We start from the raw sequence: 17,896 nt of genomic DNA on the forward strand, positions 1-17,896 counted from the left end.
ATCTAGTAAAAGATAGAATTTTTTTTAAATCCTTAAACGGTTTTGTATTGTTCCATTTCTGAGGCCAACTGAATGCTCGTGTTTTTGCACTACTTGCTTGTATCAGAAGTTTTTAAGCCTACCTGTTTTTTTTTACTTCATAAAAACCGTTTTCTTGATTTCTGACTTACCCGTAAACAGTATGTTATTAGACAGGTATTAAAGAACAACTACATATAACTAGGGTAAGCGGGGGTACATTTGCCACCGGGGCACATTTGACTTTGCGTTTTTCGGTATGATCGGGCCCTTAATAAAGAATAGTTTTGATGAAGAAAGAAGCTTAGTTTGTGTTAATTTGTGTAATTTAGCAGTCTTTCATACGCGGAGTTTTCGTGTTTTCTGTATTTCTGATCTAATTTTTGACTACGATTTTTGTGTCAAGTTTTGTGAGCACAGTTTTACGTTGATTTTGGGGAAATATATAATAAATAAATTATTTAAAAATAAATAGACATCGATTAATTTTAAATGATATTTAAATGGAGGGTCCCGGGGCACTTTTGACAAAATGACTTTCTTTAGAAAACATTATTTTTTTTATTCACTATTCAAGGTTATACTAACAGTAATTAAAAAAAAAAAAAAAATAATGTCAAATGTACCCCCTTCTCCCCTACTTTTTGTAAAATTGTTATTGCATAACTTTAATGTTACTCAAAAGCATTGGTGTAACAAAAAATTGTTGAAATGAGTTTAAGTTAAAAACAAAATATGTAGGTATACAGTTGTATTGTTTATGACATAATAACTTCAGGTGTAATACTTAACTTGAAAAAAAAAATGTTCAAAAATTCTAGGTGGTTTTATCTAAGTATTTAAAGTATTTGAATGAATAATTTTCATACATTACTATTGTGTTTTTTTTTTTTTTTTTAATTTAATATTTCGAACCAATAAATGTATGCACTACCTTATAATATTCCAGCAACATGCTGCCATACTCCAATGTTGCTAAAGCTTTATTAAAAACCAAAAGTTCATTTTACAAAAACATTCTCAGCAATTCTCTCACTAAAAACACCTCTCTGTTTACCATGCCAAACTGCGGGAAGCACATTTCATCCCCCATCACATCCACTGTGTGACACTGTTTGGAGCCCAAAAATAAGAAACAACCGGCAACGAAAAATAATTACCATGCTTCCATACAGAGAGAAATCTAGAGAGCACCAGCAACGCCTGCCGCATCATATTGCTTCAAACCAAAACACCATGGGTTGTCTGATATAACTCCCCAAATCCCCCCATTCAACGAACGAAGGCTAGCATCAAAGTTGTTGGCTGGTTGTGTTGTTGACTGTTTGGTGCGGGCAACATAAACATTGTAGCCAGGCCCCAAGCCGAAACCAACCTGGTAAAACGAATTCAATTTCAGTCTTAGATTGACATTCGAACGCGCTGGTCAGGTTCGGGTTTTGCACATCAGTCCTCCGCACACAGTCAGTTTGAGTTTGATTTCTGAGTCTGAATACTCTTTTTTGGTTATACCAAGAGTGGGACCTGGGGACGAAGTTCTTCTTCCTCAAAGTTTCTGTTTTAAAACTGAAAAAAGTTGAAGAGGCACACATAGGCCGCAAAAGTGTGTTCAATACTTTGTGGTGGTTTATTTGGTTCATTTGAATCGTTTACGTTTTTTTTTACCTTCCTTCGGTTTTGGAGGGTTTTTGGAGTGTTTGTTCGTTTGTTCTCGTGTGTCTGAGGGTTAAGGGGGTTTCCAACCGACATCAACGATATAAATTAAACGGGGGAACGGGTAAATTTATTCTCAAGTGCGAACAAAGTGTTGCGGTTTTTAGTGTGATGGTTTGATGAAATTTAATTTTCAATTTTTTAACTGGCGCCCAACTGAAAAACGGATGTCCGTATTTAAATAAAATACAAAAATATTTTCAAAGGTATTTTTGAAAATTTGTTTGGCGGTAAAAATTTAATTAAAAACCGTTTTGTCTGAAGTGCTGGCGTGCTGTGTGCGTTCGGTTCGTGTTGTGTGCGTTGTCTGCGTGCGGTTTTATGATTTCAAGAGTCAAGTCGCAGAACGAGCAAGATGCAATGATTAAACCCAATTTGTGTGTTTTTTGTATAAATTTGATTGTAATGAGATAATAAGTGCCACTAATAGTCACTCAAAGCGATCGCTCTTGAATCTGGATTAACTGGAGTTCGCTATTATAATAGAGGAGGTGTATCCTCTGTACCGTGTGCGCTGTGTACGTGAGTAGGCGCATCACTCACGGCTTGGACATCTTTGTCCACCACCTCTTTGTGTCTATTAAAATCCTCTTCGTCTCGTCAGCGTGTCGTCGTAGAGCACTACAACACCATCGCGGAACGTTTTAAATCATTTAAAGTCGTTGGATAGATGGACGTCGTCGTCGTCTTCGTCATCGTCATCGCCATCTCCATCGCCTTCGTCCACACATAGGAATCCACAAAAAAAAAAAACCTCCAACAGAGAGCAGATAAACTGTATTGCAGTTGTTGCAACAAAACGGATCATCGGGCAGAGGCTAAGAGCCTATGAGGAGCACACAGGTAACTTAAGTGGCCCTGGCCACTGGTCTAGTTGTTCTCCTGGGTCTGGGTCTTATTTTTTTTTCGTTTTGTGCCCATAGTTGCAAAAGTTCTAAGGCTTCTTCGGCTGACGCTGCTGGTCGACACAAATATCGACACAAACTGCCGGAAGAGATAGAGTGGGCAGTTTGTTTTCCGCCCCCTGTCGGCGCTCCGCGTGAAGCTGTAGCCCCTCTTGGTTTTTTTTCTCTTTCCCGGTGTTGTGGGACTTGATACCTTTACCCTGAAAAAGTGGCGGTGAGGAAGTGGCCATTTGTATAACTTCTTGCCCCGTGCCACCATGGTCGTGCCATTTGAAATACTACAGCACTTTTCTCACTTTAATTAAGACTCCTCGTCGTTGTCGGTTGATGGTCGGCTTCGGTGGCGTCGAGTTGGGGGTATCTCTGTATCTGAGTATCTATTTATCTCTCTTCCTATGTCATTCTTTTGGGTATTCTTTATTATTTGCACGTTAGTTGGTTGGTTTGGTTAGGTTGGTCGGTTTGGTTACATTAGGGAAAGAAATTTTCACGTCCCGTCTCCAGCGTCTATGGCGCAGCAAGCGCAGCACCGTTCATAGTACTTTGTGTTTGTTGTTTTGAATATAAAGTTGAAGTTGAAACATTAGAGCGGTATGTTAGGTAACTTCTATGACTTTATAGGTTACTATATAGCAATGCTATAGAGAGAGACTTTGGAAATATGGAGGCCCAATAAGTAGACAAGAGTAGTTGTCTTCTGGGGGAAGTCTAGCTATATGGTTAACCCTACAAAAGTTGTACCTTTTTGGATGAGATATTCTAACTTAAACGTTGTGTTGGTAGGTTTTTGGTTCTTCGGTTTTGGTACACACTCATGACTAATGTTTAATAGCATGTGGTTTGTATAAAACTTTAACTTTAACATCATGTCTCTTTGAATGTTTTTTTTTTTTTTATTTTTTTTGTTTTTGCTTTTGACTCTTGAGTTGGTGTTGATCTAGATGTTTTGTTTATTTGTTTTTTTGGTTGTTTGTTTGGTTTGATGCTGCTGATACATAGTTTGCTGAATTTATTTTCTCGTGTAGACTTTTTTTTGTAACTTTGTTGAGTGTGTTTTGATGTAAAAGTGGTATTGGAATGTTTATTTTTGTTGACTTTAAGGGGTGATTTGATGATAGATGGGTTAGGATGATGGAGGTATTTTTTTTAAATTAAATTAAAATAGGGTAAAAGCTAAATATTTGGGAATTTTCAGAGATTTTTTTTTGTCAGGAAAAACTTAAAACTTTCCTAATTATTTTGAATTGAAGTAAATATGATTAAAGATAGTCCGGTGCATTGAAAAGACTTAAGGTTTGAACAGTGATAGTAAGACCTTAAAATATAAAACGCAAACAATCATGACAAAATTAAAAATTATTAATCCACTAGGCTTTTAAGCTCATCTTATTCTACCATTTTCACCTGAAGTCAAAACTTTAAAATTTTTTTTTTTATTCTAGATTTTCTAAAATATTTTTTTAACATTTTTTTCAACTGGTAAATTTCTGATTTTTAAAATTTTAAATACGACTTTTCTGTCAGCTACACATATTAGAAATGTTTACTTTTTTCGAAAACTGATTCTACGATTATAACAAAAAAAAATCGGGTGTTAGTTTTTAGATTTAAGGTCTATCTTTAATGAGAAACGTTTTTTATTTTGAAAATCATTTATTAACAATATTTGCTATAGAACCATTTGTTTTTTTTTTTCGGACTACCTGCCAAACAATTTGTTCAATTTAAACAATTTTTTTTACAAAAAATTTAATATTGCTTTAATATACATAAATTAAAATCTTCATTTTCAAAAAATATAGTTTTGGAACTAAAAAACAAAAATTTTTTTTAAACATCAATAATTATAAAATAACGGACCAACTTTATTTTAAAACGATCTAGCGATTTTGGAATATTTTTTTCTAGAAATATACCTTAATGATGAATTCAATTTTGTTCTATTTCTTTTTATATTTTTTTTTTCTACGTTACATTTACCGAAATTTTTGTAACATTTCGCAAATTAGATAACAGTTTTCTTAGATATCAACATTTATGTTTGGGTGGTTTACACAAAACTTGTTTTAAAATAAAATATTGAAATACTTTTAAACATTTTTAAAAATTTCGTTTTGATACAAAATAACTTTCAAAACAAATAATTGAGCCGTTTTCTTTTGAAAGTGTTATAAGTCCACTTTTGAAAAAAAAATGAGTCAATAAAGAAAGATAATTTTCTTCCTCTTACTATGTTATTTGTCACAAACCCAAAAAAGCATTTTTATCGAAGTCTATTTTTTATTTAATTTTATTAACCAAATAAATAAATCAGTCCCTTATAAACTTTATTATTCATATGGAAATAAATTGTTTCTAGTTTATTTTTAGTTTTAACACTAAAAAAAAATCCAATTCTTAAAACAATGTCTACACAAAATTATGAAACAGTTATTATTTTTTTTTTTATTTTGTATTATTAATAAAAGTAGTCTTTTTAAATTTCGGTTAACTTTCTTTGAGAAGTTTAATTAATTTTATGTCATTTTAAAACCAAACATGTTAATAATTAAAAAATGCATCACTTGAATTCTTTAAAATTTACCCATATTTTTAAACACTTAAAAACGCAAACCCTTAAATATCTCGAAACATGCAAAAATGAATCTATACCACTTTAAAATACAAAATACAATTTAAATTAATAATACCTATTATGCAAAAACAAAATTTAAACGAGCCCAATATTATTTAATCAAATATTTTAAAAGTTTACCTTTTAAAGTTTATAAATTTTAAAAAATGGAATTATATTTTGTTTTTAAACTGCTATGTTTTAAGTAATGATTAAAATTTAAATCCTAATTTGCCTAAAAAATGAAGCAACTTTTCTTATTTTTGTTAGCGAGTAAATGAGTCAAATTTTTCACTCGAATGCCTTCTCTTTGTCTTCATTGTTTACTAGGCTGGCTAAAATTTTCTGTCCTCTATTTCTTCACTACCAATTTTATTTTCATTTCACTTAAATATGAACCATTCAGCGAATCGTTAACTTCAATTATCTCAATTGATTAATGGAGTATACATATTCCTTTTGCCTACCCTCAACCTTATTTTTGATGGACATATAACAACTCCCAAACACAAAACAAGTGTGAGTAAATTTTATCTAGTGTATAGTCTCTATTTCGAATAATAAAATGAAACTACACACATTTGATTTGCTTGATTAATTTGATTACTTGAAGTCAATTTATTCCGAGTTAACGATTGATCTTTAATTATATCAATACCTTTGCCTTCTCGTATTTTATTCCTTCTTCTCAAACTACACTTTTACTTCGTTATAAATGCTTAAGATGGATAAGAAATTATCCCTTCTCAAAATAAGCACTGAAATTACTGAAAATAAATTAGTAATAAACTTCCATTTAGTTAAGTAGTAGAATAGAATATGACGACGAGGAGGAGGTATTTATAGTAATATAGAAGATACAAGTTGTTGATTAATACAAATCAAAAAAGACTCAAAGCATTGAAAAAGAAAAAGAACATAATAAGAAGAGCAAAGTGGTCATAATAAAAATCTTTTGCCTTCAAGTTGAATTTTTTTATTTTTTATTTTTTATTATATTTTTCTGTCCAATCGACATTTTAAGGGCTCTTAATGTTGTATTTTTGATGTTGTCCAATAAAATATCTTTTCAACATGATACTTAAAAATTTATTAAATTAGTCTAGGAATTAATTTGATTTGATTTGTATTCCTCTTGTGAGTAGGTTTTTTATTTCAATGGGAATTTTTAAGTTACTTCTGAAGTTTAAAAAATAAAACTTTGAAAATAATGGGTATTCAGAAACAACAATTAAAAACAATGCATTTAAAAATAAAAAAAATATTTAAATAAAATGTAATTGCAACTTAGAAATATTTGCATATAAAATAATATTTTTATTGCAAATAAAAACATTTTGAATTAAAAAAAAGTAAACATTTTCTGCTTTAAAAAAAAAGTTCAATGCAAAATATGTGCATTAAATATTTGTTTTAAATATTCGTCGAATTTTTTACAATTTTGGCTATTTGACCATACATTCGGTTCAATATTATTGTTAACATAGCTAATGTATGGTCAAACAGCCAAAATTGTAAGAAATTTGATGACTACTAAAAAAATATTTAATTCACACATTTTACATTTATTTTTTTTTTTCAATGCAGAAAAATTTTTATTTGCAATAAAATATTTTTTTAATGCAAAATATTTTTAGCTGAAATAAAAAAAATTTTAATGCCAATTCTTTTTTAGTTGCAATAAATATTTTTTTTTAATGAAACTTTTTTTTATTTGCAATATTTTTTTTTTAATTTGTAAAGGAAAACAAATCCATTAAAAAAAGGATTTATTTACAATTCTGTTGAAAAATAAAGTAACAGTTTTGAAAAAAAAAAATCGATTTTATTAACTTTATGGAAATTCGTCGAAAGCTTAAATACATTTATACAAATGATTATGTTAAAAATATTACAAAAAAAAAAAATAAATAAATAAAAAAATGCAACAAAATATAAAATTAATTTAAAAAAAATCTACTTAAAGTACTTAATTCTACATTTGCATTTTTTTTCACAAGTCAAATATCAAAAGTTTGCATATTAATACAGTGAATTTGTTTTGCAAGTTATTAACTTTTAACCGATGGGGAGTTAATAAACACTGATGGTAAATTTAATTCACTCTTTAAAAATCCCAAAACAAATATTAACGTAGGTTATATTATTATTATATGTTCGCCTGAGTTAAATATTTTAATTTTAATTTGATCATTACCATAAAGCAATAATTCATAACTCAATGTTCTGTATTTAAAAAAAAACCATTAACAAAAAAAAAAATTAAAAAAAAATACAAACAACATAAAATACGAGTATCGCTATAATAAAATTTATATATCAATGCAATTGATAAATATACACATACTCTCCTCGTTATATTTAAATTATGGTTTTGTCATTATTGTCATGAGGTTCACAAAGTTTTCACTCAAAAGGTTTAATATAAACAAGATTAAAGCGTGCTCTGTATTTATTTTTTTTTTATTTTGTGATTTTAATGCAAATTCAACTGAATTTATGATATTATGTAGTTGTATATTACCACAATTTTTTTTTTGTGGTTGATATGTTACTTCATTACAAATGTTGTGTGTATTTATTTAGAGTTTTGTGGGAAATATGTTACTTTATCTAATTTAAATCAATACCAATATAGTTGTTTTATTTATAATTAAGTTGCAAATACTAGAAAATCTAATTGGAAATTCAAAACGTTATTATAATTTCTATTTTTTTTTTGTAATGAAAATAAATAATTTAAAATTATTTTTTCAATACAAATTCATAAATAGTTATTTAGTTGAGTTTAATTGGATTGTTGACTTTATTGATACATCAATATCAATGAATGTGAGAATTAGGCATATGGTTGTATGTCAACTCTATGTAATTCTCAGTCATTGATATGTTTATTTTTATTATTTTTTATTGAAAAATATTTTGTATGTGTTTGATGATTTTGGTGGCGAAATTTTAAGCCACAAAAAAGTGAACAGAACTGAAATATTGAGTGTTGTGGCAAAAAAATACTAGGTTTCACGAATTTTTTGGCTTAGATAAATAATTTCGTAAAAAATTGATGGTTGATGATAAATTTTCAATGTTAAAAGAAATGTTAAAAAAAAGTTGTGTTTAAAATAACAATCACGTCTATTTGAATGGTTTTAATTTTTAAACGAAAAAATTCCATTAAAACTCTTTAACAACAAAGAATTTAACGTTAACAAATATTAAAATTGTTGGAGCAGTTTATTAAAAAAAAATTTTCTCGACTAAAAATGCAATCTCAAGTTTTTACAAAATGAATTATTTAGGAATTAATTTTTTTTTTACTGAAAACAATTTACCTAGGTACTTACTTTATTTTTTGATTTGATTTATCATTCACCATTTTATTGTATTTTTTTTTGACAGTTTAATCAACTGCGATTACGATTAATTTAATTTAAGCAACACTTAGTTTAAACAAAAAAGGCAAAACATTTAAACTGTATCGTAGTTCATTTTACTATTAGTAAAAAAGCGTCGATAGCTTAAAACTGACTATGTATCAACAAATGAGCTGTTTTTTTTTTTTTTTTTAGGTCCGTCAAGCTGGGTAGGTACGCCACAACCGAAAATCCAAAATCTGAGTATGCAGGAATTTGTTGCTAATTTGTTGCTAATTTGTTACCCCAATCCCGAATTTGTTGCTCCTGCCCTTACCCCTTAAATCTGTGGCGTGCCCAGCTTGACGTCAAGCTGGGTACGCCACAAATTAAAATTCAAAATTTCAAAAATGTAAGTATGCAGGAATTTGTTGCTAATTTGTTGCTAATTTGTTACCCTAATTTCGAATTTGTTGCTCCACGTTTTGCCCTTCAAATGCACATTAACAGATTATGCAAAAAAGCTAAATCGCCCAAAAATTATCGCACAGTCAAAAAAGTGGTATCAATAGAAAGAGGTCCTTGAAACCTTTTCAAAAAGGTCCATATCAAGTTTTTATTCCAATCCCTTCATGTCCAAAATGCCTTGTGGAGCTTGAATGCATTTGTGGAACATATGTGGATGAAACGAAAAAACGCAAAAACACGTAATACTCAAAATTTCAAAAAAATAAGTATGCAGTAATTTGTTGCTAATTTGTTGCTAATTTGTTACCCTAATCCCGAATTTGTTGCTCCCCCCCTTACCCCTTAAATCTGTGGCGTACCCAGCTTGACGTCAAGCTGGGCACGCCACAGATTTAAGGGGTAAGGGCAGGAGCAACAAATTCGGGATTGGGGTAACAAATTAGCAACAAATTAGCAACAAATTCCTGCATACTCAGATTTTGGATTTTCGGTTGTGGCGTACCCAGCTTGACGGACCTTTTTTTTTTTTATGTGGTATGAGTACACTTTTGAAAAAAAAAAAATGGTCAGTTAAGAAAAATATTTCCATCCTCTTATTTTCATTAACATCATTATTTTTTTTTTTTTTAAGAAGTCAAACTTAAATTTTATTTTTTTTAACTAAATATATACATCAGCTTCTAATAAATTTGATTAATTCTTAAATTAAATTGTTTTAAATTTAATTTTACTTTTAACACTTAAAAAAATCCAATTAGTTAACCAATTTCTATAAAAAAAATATAGACTTATATTTAAGTTTATTCTTAATTTTTTTTTTTATAATTTTTGTAAGTAACGAAAGTGGTATTAGTCCATTTAAGGGTGAACCCATAAAATTTATTTAAGAATTTTAATAAATTTACTAACATTTTAAAATTTAACATGTTGATAAACTAAAATGCATCACTTGAATTGCCCAACATTTAGCATTATTTTTTAAAATAAGAACTAATAAATCTATTTGTCAGCTTCCAGAGGTGATTTAAAATTTTTGACCTGTTGAACTCTCATTGAGCCACCAGAATTTCAAGTCATATTTGATAACCTTTCTTAAAACTGTTTGAAAAAAAGAACCAAAAAAAAAATAGATAGTTTTATTATTTAAGAATAGAAAAATTTGAATTATAAGATTTTTCAATAGTAAAAGTTACGCATACACCATAGTGACCATCGAAGTTCTCTCTTATTTAACCAATAACTTAATGTTGGGACAAGTTTGGTTTTTTCTTTGCCCAAATCACAAAATTATCTTAATTGTGTTGTTATGGTGAAATATACTAAGGGTTTGGAACCCTTTAGAAGAGTAGTGTAATGAACTATCGAATATTACATTCATTAGAATAAAAACTATCGAATAAAAACTATCGAACAAACTATCGAATAAACTATCGAATAAACTATCGAATAAACTATCGAATAAAAACTATCGTATAAAAAAAACTATTCAAAAGAAAAAACTATCGTTTAAGAAAATTATTTGAATGAAAAAACTATCGTATAAAAAAACTATTGGAATGAAAAAATGCTATCGAAAAGTGGTTCATAAAAAATTTCTAGACTTTGTGTTGTTTTTTTAACAAACTAAATGTAATATTTTTTTTCGATCGATATTTATAATAAAAAAAAATTATTGCAGTATTTTTTTTTTTCTTTCAAAATTGTCACCTTTTTCTTTATAAACAAACAAGTTATTTGTATAGAAACCAAAAATAAAATAAAGTCCATAACAAGACATGAACAAAAAATCAACTAAAAAATCTTTAACTAAGTTCCTCCTATTTTTTTGTGTCCTTACTTTATCCATTACAACATTGCTTGTAATGGATTTTATCGATTTTTAAAACTTGAAGCTAATCTTCCTTTGAGTATGCTATTTCCTTTCTCTAAAAAAAAAATACCAACAAAAACAACAACAAACAACTAAAATTCTTCTAATTAATCTCTTGAATTGAAAATTGTGCTGCTGCTTCTGCTGGTTGCCATTGTTGCAACTTTATCTTTCAGCAAAAAAAAAAAACAAATAAACTATCTCTATCTGGGTATACTCTCTAAAGCGCAAATGAATGTAAAGGTTGCAAGTTGTATATTCCACTAATGACGTTGTTGACAAAATCTCCGACAAGACAATATATATATATAATATAAGGAAAATTGGAAGAAGAAACTCAAGACGAAATGAAATAATTAATTTGTTTAACTTTGCCGCACTTCTTGTTGTCTTCGTTGTTGGTATATAAATTGAAATTCGATGCCAATGCTGATACTCTTCTTCTGCAACAATTTCTATAGAGAGACAATATTGTGATGATCCTTGTGTGGAAAGGATTTCACATTGAAATTGCTTTTTAAAGACTTTCAACCTCTAAGATTATCAAGACAGAATATTATTAACTGTCGAGTCACCACCTTGTCTGTCTATCGCCTGCTTTAGGCGAGATAAATTTCATCTCGTATTTCTTCGAGTTCGTAGAAGAAGATTGCAGAATATAATTCGAATCTATTTCTGATGGTTGATGGATGCTGTGAGTTGTGAATTAGAAGCAGACAGACAGAGATGGGCCCACTCGTGTGGAGACGAGGTTTCTAAATGCTCATATTTCGTCACGTGTTTCGTCGAGCTGGTAGATGAGATAGATTCTTCGAAATGAAATCTGCTGGAATTTCACTTTGGGGGTGTTAATTAGTTGCGATTCGAAGTGAATCTGTTTTCATCATCATCATTCGTCGTCTCGATTTATCTCAATTTTCATCAGATACAGATACATCGTTTGTTTATTCATCGTTATGCGAGCGAGGATTGAGGAATAAATTAATCTTCTCTCTCTTAAAGGCCAAAAATATAACCCCACCATCTCTCAACTTCCCAAGAAGACAGAAAAAAAAAAAAAATAAGCAATTATGAGTAACCTCGTACTTGGTATAGTTCGTACAGCGTACACCGACCGACAACGCAACGGAACGTAGCGAGGCATTTTGATTTACGATGTGAACAGAATTCCAATGTATCTTTTATCATCTGACGTACGAATTGGTATTTCGTATAGTTTTTGTGTCGTCTCGAGCTATGGTGTTGGAATTTTTGTTGCCATGGTTGTGTGTCTGCAAGGCACTCGTGGCATCCACACACCACCACCACCACCAGCGATATAGCAACGAAGAGCCTGGAGAACCGCAAAAACTTTGTTGACAAGCTCCTTAAAGGGCGGGCGGCAGCAGTACAAGCTGTCAGTTTGGTTTGAAATGCGTGCCATTGCCGCCAACTCTCTAAGCCCCACAACCAGACAAAACCACCAGCCAACATAAGGAGAGACCTTAGTTATTGGTAAAGGTATACCTAACTAGTGTGTGTATGATTATTGTGTTAGCGTGTTAGCGGGTGAAAGATTGCTGTTTTTGTTGTTTTATTGCTAAAGGGGGCGGGTGTTGGAGGTGGATGTGTATTTTCTTCCTGTACATCGAGGTGTCAATAACTTTTTGTTATCTCTGAGTTTGAGCTAATTTTTTTCCTTTAGGCTAGAAGACTTTTGGGGTATGCGAGAGCGAGAGAGGAGAAAGGCAAGTGTATATATTTTGGGATGCTGGTTGGGATTTTCATAATGATTACGTGCGAATGAAGTGAAGTTTTTTTTTTTGTTTCGTCTTCTTTTTCTGCCTTTCTGGCGGGCGTATGAAATTAATTAATTTTTGGGAATATTAAGTGACTGGGTTTTTTTTTTGTGGTATGGGGTTGAGGAAAGACACATTATTAGAAGACCTCTAAGTTGGGGTTGAAAGTGGATTCGTTTGAAGGCTTAAATGAGTCTTTTTTTTTATCATTTGAATGGAAATGTTTTAGATAAATTAAATTCTTAAACGAAATTCTGTATATTAAACTTTGTTATATCAAAATAAAGTTTAAGGAATGTGAAGAAAATTCTAAGAGTAATTAAGTGATTGAAATGATTTTCTTCTTACAAGAATACGAGGCTTTTATGTTTGGATTCTAATAAAATTTCAAATTTCTAAGAATAAATACTTTTTGAAAAGTTCAGTAAGTACTCCAACATAATAGTATGAGTTTTTAATTTAATTAAATTGTGTTTGATGATAAGAATTAATATGTTTTTATTTTGAGAATCTGTATCTCTATTTAATTTGAAAGAATCACTTTCGGAGAAAACAAATTTAGAGAAATACATTAATATAATTCATTTCCACGAAATCCTAAGAGTTTCTGTTAAAAAGATATAAATATACTAAATACCCTTATTTTTTCTTCTGGAAATATTTTTGGAAATACTTTTGAAAGAAATCTAACAAAAAAAAAAAAAAATTATAATAATAAAAAATTGGTAGGTTCTCATACATATCCGTTCTACCTTTTAGATTTAAGATAGAAAATAAAAATACATGGCTAGGTTGCTCGTGCATAAAATCTTGTATTTTTTTAAAACCAAATGAAAATTGGTCAAAAACGATAAGGTTGAACTGGCAAAAAAGCTGATGGAATTGAAATGGAAAACAGTAGAAAAAAACTACGTTGGATGCCCTTTGCAGTAGTCACAAGAAGTTTCCATGTTTAGGAGGCAAATATCACCCAAAAGCAAATAACAAAAAATGTTAAAATTTATTTTGATTTAAATTTTTAAAATAAAAACAAAAATAATCGTTTAACGGTTCTTTTACCATAGAACAGTCTTTTTGAGTTTTTAATTTCTCGTAAAAAACTAAGCGGTTTAAAAACTCGCTATATAAAAACATAAAAAAAATTTGGACTTTTGAAAAATGTTTAAAAAAAGTTCTTTCAAAAATCTAGTGATTAAAAATTGGTTAAAGATTTTTTTTTAATATTTCGTTTTTAAGGGCGAAATTCATAGTCGTCACACAAGTTGAGAAATATTTTAAGCATTCGCTAAAGTGAATCCTTATTCTTACTCATCACTGGAGTCGAAATTTTTCTCAAGTGAACGTCTGAAGAGGCTTTTTTACTTGAGGAAACGCTTAAGTTTTTTTTTCAGTCACTTGACATTAAAAAGCAAGTGTCATTGCGAGCGTTTGTTTATTGTATTTAACAGTTAAAATTTGCACTAATTTTATAGTAAAATAAATGAATCGCGAATATTTGTTTCAGTTGTACGAGTGGGATGACGAATTCGACGAGTATGTTGGACAAATACGATATGAACGAGTGCCAAAGATGACAGTTAATTAAAATCAGTAAAATTTTCGAGTTTGAGTTAAAAATTTCTCCTATTTTAAATTAACTTGAGCGGTTGCTTGAAATATTTCTCAACTTACTGGAGTTGAGAAAAATCTTTACTCGAGTAACGACTATGAATTCCTCTGTTGATAAATACCTTTTTTTTTTTCTAAATTGCGGTTCTTATATAATAGTAGGGGAGCCCGAGATACTAAATTTGCAGTTACTCGAGCGCCATGGGGACCTATTGGATTGCGAAGATTAGGTTCTAAAACGAAAAAAAGTATATGGAAGTTTTCCATTTAAGTGGGGATAAGAGCTTATAAACACTAGACTGGGCCAAAAAAATAAAATATTTTTTTTTTAAAGTTACTTCAAAAATCTTGTTCAGGATGATGAAAAAAAAATTTGGTGAAAATTTGAGCCGTTAAAAAAAATTTTAAGAGGTCTATCATCGGTGTTTTTTATTTTTATATATGATATGATGTTTTACAACAGAACTGCTAGACGATCAAAGTAAAAAAAATTTCTGTTCATTTTTTCTTATATAAAATTAAATTTCCTACAAAAAAGATCTAATTGAAAATTTTCGTCAGACGAGCCGTATTCGAGTTATTAAGCTTTTTAAATCGAAGTGTTTTTTCAATTTGACTGTTTCACTTTGGAATTTTGTGATGAGCAAATAAGTGAATAGAAAAATAAAACCTTGACAGATTCTTATAGGAAATTTAATTCTCTACAAAAAAGGTCTCATAGTAATTTTCCTTAAATTGAGTTTTGAAGAAGTTATTCACGATTTAAATCGAGAAAAAAATTAAAAAATCAATTTTCAATTTCAAAATTTTCTAATTCACTGAAAATTCAATATTTTCAAATTAGCAAGATGTTTTCTTGTAGGGAATTAAACGTTCTATAAAAAGTTCCTTGGCAGCAAATTAATTGCTTTAACCGTTTAGAAGATATTCGTATCAAAACCAATGCCCACTGATTTCAATAGTTTTCTTATGACAAGTATGCATTTGCGATTTGAATACGATTATCTTCTAAACGGTTAAAGCAATTAATTTGCTGCCAAGGAACTTTTTATAGAACGTTTAATTCCCTACAAGAAAACATCTTGCTAATTTGAAAATATTGAATTTTCAGTGAATTAGAAAATTTTGAAATTGAAAATTGATTTTTTAATTTTTTTCTCGATTTAAATCGTGAATAACTTCTTCAAAACTCAATTTAGGGAAAATTACTATGAGACCTTTTTTGTAGAGAATTAAATTTCCTATAAGAATCTGTCAAGGTTTTATTTTTCTATTCACTTATTTGCTCATCACAAAATTCCAAAGTGAAACAGTCAAATTGAAAAAACACTTCGATTTAAAAAGCTTAATAACTCGAATACGGCTCGTCTGACGAAAATTTTCAATTAGATCTTTTTTGTAGGAAATTTAATTTTATATAAGAAAAAATGAACAGAAATTTTTTTTACTTTGATCGTCTAGCAGTTCTGTTGTAAAACATCATATCATGTATAAAAATAAAAAACACCGATGATAGACCTCTTAAAATTTTTTTTAACGGCTCAAATTTTCACCAAATTTTTTTTTCATCATCCTGAACAAGATTTTCGAAGTAACTTTCAAAAAAAAAAATATTTTATTTTTTTGGCCCAGTCTAATAAACACGTTAAGAAAATTTAAAAAAAAACTGCCACATTGAAATACTCGAGCGCTTCAGATATTAATAGGATATACTCGCATTGACTTTGTGATAACCGATAAATATTAATCTGACGATAAGACAGTGGTGGGTGGCTACAAAAAGCGGTAGAAAAAATAAAAAAAAAAGTTATTCGAGCGTGTCAGATTTTGAGAGGGTACGTTCAGTGAACTCCTAATAGTGTTCAATTTGAATAACTGACGATTTGGACGTGGCCTACACTTATAAATCATTTTTGAAAATGTAAAAAAAAATTGTTAAGTTAAGTTACTCGAGCGCGTCAGATTTTTCTACTGTAGGTTCAGCTCGATGTCGGAGTCACCCTAAATGATAATCTGACAATTATGTTAAGGTGTATTGCTAATCTGACAGTTCAAAAAAAAATTCGACAGTTTTTGAATAAAACAATATTTTTCGTTTCTTCTGGTTATTACCTACTGGATGTAATACAAAATTTACATTATATACATATTATATACAAAGGTCAATCAATAATAATTTAATATTCATAATAACTGGATTCGTCTTCCAGGTTGTTTTCCACTTGTTCAACTTTGTCGTCATCTCGTGTTTCTGTAAGCAAAAATGGTTATGATACTTACTTGATAATCTTTCTTTCGTATGATATTATATTATTAAAAAGTAAACGTACCTAAAGTCATAGGTTTTGCTCGTCTGGTCTTTAACGAAAGAAAAAATACCCCAAATATAAGAACATTACGTAGGTAATGACCAGACGATCAGAGCTTCTATATTTATTAAAGATGGGGCTTTTGCTATAAAGTTAAGAATGTCGATACAAAAATTTAAGTGTTGGACCGGACTGGATATTCTCCGATAAATATAAAACGTCTTTTGGGGCTTATTCCCTTTGACACGTTATTTTTTATCCAATATAATGAATTCTTTAGATTTTTTTAAGTCAATCCGTATCCACATAATAAGTGTAAGTAAATAAGACAAAAAAAATTAAGATATTTCGACAAAAACGTTAAAAACTCAGCAACACGAACCAAAAAATTGTATTTTTTTTTTAGTGTACGTTCATGCTTTATCGATAATTTTGGCTATATTGCCCCATGAAAACCGTCAGATTATATGTTTTTCGTGTTCCTGATAAAATTCCCTTCAGAATAAAAAAAAGTTAATCGCGCTCGAGTATTTCGAGGTGACGTTTTTTTTACAACTTTGTGCCTCTCCCATTTTCTTATGCCACGCTCAAATTGTCAGATTATTGAAATATACACTTTTCTAGATGTACTTAACCTACCATTTCTTAATCTGACGCGCTCCAGTATTTCCGAGGATCGATTTTTTTTTTACTAATCTGACGGGCTGCCCACAACGCAGACCACTGTATCAAGCTTTTATATTTGGTAGGAGTACATTACTGAGTACAAGCTTTCTCCCCATATGATTTTCTGACGCGCTCGAGTAACGCGCGAAATCCCTTCCTGGGCTCCCTTACTATAAGCACTCCATCCTAATTGTACAACTTTGCATGAACAATATGTAGGTATTTTAAATTAAAGCTCAGTAAAAAAAAAGTCACACATACGCCACAGTGACTCTATGAGAGAAATATGAAATTAAAAAAAAGTGTAATAATAATGAAACGAGTTGATTTATATTAATAAATTACTGATTTTTAAAATGAAATCGTTGTGCAGGTTTTAGATGTTGATGGGGTCTATAAGATATTAGAAAAACCGTACACTTTCTGTTGAAAGTTCCCACTATTTCCACGATATTTAAATGGTTCACCGCACCAATTCGGAAGTTATTTTCAAAAGTTTGTAAATTATCAAATTAGTATACCGGATACTACTGCAAACTTTTAAACATATGTACAGATAGGCTTAGGTACATTCACAGAGAAAAATAGACCACTTAA

At 29.8% G+C, this 17,896-nt stretch overlaps 1 protein-coding gene across 7 annotated transcripts in view; it reads left to right on the forward strand.

Moving 5' to 3' along the window:
* The first annotated feature begins 1,408 nt into the window (after nucleotides 1–1,408).
* The window catches only part of LOC129916605 (band 4.1-like protein 4), a 282,511-nt gene continuing 266,023 nt past the window's right edge, over nucleotides 1,409–17,896 (forward strand). For 6 of the 7 annotated variants that reach the window (XM_055996640.1, XM_055996641.1, XM_055996638.1 and 3 more), the window contains exon 1: nucleotides 1,409–2,574. The gene's annotated coding sequence lies outside the window, so the exon portion shown is untranslated. The remainder of the gene's footprint in view (nucleotides 2,575–17,896) is intronic. The other variant, XM_055996644.1, reaches the window with a different exon arrangement.

Source organism: Episyrphus balteatus, chromosome 3, assembly GCF_945859705.1.
Source record: "Episyrphus balteatus chromosome 3, idEpiBalt1.1, whole genome shotgun sequence".
NCBI lineage: Eukaryota > Metazoa > Arthropoda > Insecta > Diptera > Syrphidae > Episyrphus > Episyrphus balteatus.